The 3,844-nt window shown below is 36.5% G+C and overlaps 1 long non-coding RNA gene across 1 annotated transcript; it reads right to left on the bottom strand.

Moving 5' to 3' along the window:
* Positions 1–348: 348 nt before the first annotated feature.
* Positions 349–2,752, bottom strand: LOC128283485 (uncharacterized). Its single transcript, XR_008273843.1, has 2 exons — positions 2,606–2,752; positions 349–639 (listed from the first exon to the last, which is right to left on the bottom strand). It is a non-coding gene; the product is annotated as an uncharacterized LOC128283485 (long non-coding RNA).
* Positions 2,753–3,844: the final 1,092 nt, after the last annotated feature.

Below are 3,844 nucleotides of genomic sequence, written 5' to 3'. Positions count from 1 at the left end.
ACCTAAGCACTTCCACAGGGGTTGTAGCACCCTAAACCCGGCCCAGAAGTTATGGCCAGATCCGGCATGCCACATCAAAAATGTAAAAAAAAAATCCATTCTAAGTCCGAAAATCGTACTTGATGTTCAAAAGATTAATTCATTAAAGGTTAAAGTGAATGGAAGTCATGCACCGGGTAGGAAACCGGAAAGAGGTGGTGAGTCCATCTGATTTGCTAAGTACCAAGCTCCTTCGGATCCAATCCTAGACATGCATACCGCCATTGCCACACCTTAACGTCATGGATATTTCTAGAAACCGATTTGATTAAGTCATTTTTAGGAAAAGTGATTAATCTTGGAAAATACTTTCATTGCGGAAGCTTTGCTTGTTGTCATGTTATTTTGAAATCAATTGTTGTTTTTGAAAACGAGCCCTAAAGCTATCCAATTTCAACAGTTAAAACAAGTATTACCTATCTTAGTAATACATATTAAAAACCATCAAAAATAAGTAAGCGGCCTTATTACATTTAAAAGCCCAAAACCTCAAACGTAATTAAAAGGATGTCCAGTTCACTAGAAGAAAATCAAACTTTCAGAACGGTTGGCCACTCCGAATTCCCTCATAGCTCCAAGCCCACTATGGTTGGGGATTTCCTGCGTAGATGAAAATAAAAGGGGTGAGTTTGGGGAAACTCAGTGTGCAAGGAAAACCCATTCAAAGCTCAAGTCACTCAAGCCTATTGGGCCTAAGCCCATTCGTAGTATGATGGTCTTGGGCGAGCCCTTTTCAGATTACAATAAACGGGCCTTAGCCCTTATTCAGATAATGATATGGCCCATAGGCCCATTTCAAAATACATGCAACATCAATAACATATGCAAGCCCATTTGGGTAATATGTAGTCTGAAGCGAGCCCTTTTGATTATAATAAAGCGGGCCTTAGCCCTTATTCAGATAATGATGGCCCATAGGCCCATTTCAAAATACATGCAACATCAATAACATATGCAAGCCCATTTGGGAGACTACTCAACCCACCAACCACTACACTCCACCGTACCAGCCATACACTCCATGTGGGAATAGTTCAACCCACCCACCCTAACACTCCACGATTGCGACCTTGCTCGCTCGATTAACGATAAATTAAGGCAAAGCCTCCAAGATGCGTGGACAAGCCACTTTCAGTACTTCCTCCGTCAATATCCCAATCCCATGCATCGATAATAACAACATGGCATGCAATAAATAACAACGATCAAACATGCATTTAAGTCAATTTAACCTAGGGGTATTTGGTAATTTTGCACCTAGGGATATAACAAGATAATTTTCTATACATAGGGGTATTATAGTAATTTAGCTGCTTTTAGGGTTTTCATGCATATTCCTACTTTTCACGTACTAACGAATCACGTCGAGAGTTCTTATCGAATTGGGCCCATTGGCCCATCATTCCAATTTTGGCCCATTAAACCCAAAAATATCGAGGCACGTAAATCATGCACTTTGCGGTCCAAATATTGCAGCTTACCAAAAACATTAATCGATTTACCTCACGAGCATTCGACTTTTCATAAATCTACAAAATACGGTTTTCGGCATTTCGACTTTTCGCTTTTGCCGATCTAGACTAAGAAAGAGGGTGTTAGTTACACACTGCTTTGCGACGATATCTTGTGAGAGATCCACACACAAACCGCCTACAATTGGATTACTAACACGTTAATCTAACTATTCAAATACAAACTACGTATTAACCCCTTACGATATTCGGCCAACCACACCTACAGATCATAGTAAGCTTATAAGAAATCAATAAGCAACTCATTAACAAATTTTTGTCAATGTTTACCACATAATCATAATTTCACTGCAAGCTGTCTCCCTGAGCAACAGTTACTAAATCATTTATAACCGGAGCTACGAAACTCCAAATCAAGTTCCGCTAATTTTTCTTGAAAATAAACTCATATATCTTCTATCCATAAAATTTTCAGAATTTTTGGTTTATCCAATAAATACCAGATTTTTCTCAAAGTTTCCCATGTTTCACTGTTTGACTAATCTGACCACTCTTCATTACGAATCAAATTTCTCATTGTACAGAATTCAAAATATGTTCTTGTTTATTTCATTAGAAACTAGACTCAATAAGCTTTAATTACATAATTTATTCAGCTTCTAATTCATCTCCCACAATTTATGGTAATTTTCCAAAGTCACGTTATTGCTGCTGTCCCAAGCAGATTTATTACCAAATCACTCTTTCACACCTAACTTGCATGCATGTTATTTAAACATGTATATCACCAATCAATCATCACATATCTATGATTTTACTTAAGTATAATCTCCATTTCATCATTTTAAAGCACAACATGTTAGCCGATTTTTCCCTTTAGCATCTAAGGCACATGCATGTTCATTTGTTTGGCTCAACTTCACCTATCTTCCATTTTTCATCAAAAGAACATGAAACAACAACCATTTCCTTCATTTTAATTCATGACTAAATGCTCACAACACAACTAAAAATCAAAATATACTTCAAGAGTTAAGGTAGAATCAAGAAGAACTCATGAACCTCAAAATAGAAGCAAGGTACCAAGAACTTACCTTCAATTTTCCTCCTCCTAATGACCGAATACTCAAGAGCTTTCTCCTCTCCTTTCTTTTCTCTAACTTTCAGCTATGATGAACAAAGATGGACAAAACTTTATTCTTTTCACCCCTTTTTCTTTTAATAAAACTTCATATTTCATCCATTTAATTCTTTAATACAAAAGACATGATATTCTTATCATGAAACATTTACCTAACCCATTATCATGAAACATTTACCTAACCCATTATCATGGAACATTTACCTAACCTAACCTATTATCATGAAACATTTACCTAACCCATTATCATGGAACATTTACCTAACCTATTATCAATTTGTATCAATTTGTACCATAAATTATGGATATCAAGTGTACATTTTGTCTACAACAACATGATGGTTGGTCACTAAAATAGGAGGTTTATCATGCAAATCCTCCTATTTTGCACTCCTATTTATTTGGCCACTTCAATTTAGCCTATAGCATTTTCAAACATTTTCACATAGGTCCTATTTCATAATTTCACTCATAAATGACAAAATCAAAGCATGAAATTTTGTCAACATTCACAAAATTCCCGAAAATTGGGGCGTTACAGGGGTGATCGACACGCTCGTGTGTGACACACGGGTAGACCACACGCCCGTGTGTCATGGCCATATTGACACAAAACCAAGTCAAAGTTATACACGACTTGAGCACCTTCACACGGGCATGACACACGGCCGTGTCCCTATCGAGCCTAAATCTAATTCTACTCGGAAAAGGCCAATTTTGGGCTAATTTGGGCATTCCAAAGTCTATTTAAAGACCTTAGAAGTGGATTAAAGGGGACACGCAGAGTTGAAGGCAGAAAATACTCAAGGACAGCCATCAGAATCACCTCAGAGGCAAGATCTACATCAAGACTGAAGATTTCCATCCAATTTCCTAAAAGTTATTTGGATTTCTTTATGCTTTGTTGTTTTCCAAACTTTGAGATGTTTTCCATTATTATTATGAACTAAACTCCCTAAATACCTAAAGGAGATAAAACCTAAGACAGATCTTATTATTATTTGAATTATATGATAAATATTTGTTCTTATTTTTAATTGTGAATTTAACCATTGCTTTAATATTCCAGGATATTAATTCAGGTTTTGATATGCTTATTCAGTGGAGAAAAAGTCCCTGTTTAAGAGTAGATCATTCATAATTAAGTGGAGTTGCATGCAATCCTAGAGATAGGACGACATAAATCTACCGG

Source organism: Gossypium arboreum, chromosome 11 (assembly GCF_025698485.1).
Source record: "Gossypium arboreum isolate Shixiya-1 chromosome 11, ASM2569848v2, whole genome shotgun sequence".
Lineage (NCBI taxonomy): Eukaryota > Viridiplantae > Streptophyta > Magnoliopsida > Malvales > Malvaceae > Gossypium > Gossypium arboreum.
The sequence above is the reverse complement of the archived record's forward strand: the minus strand, read 5'-3'. Positions and strand labels throughout refer to the sequence as shown.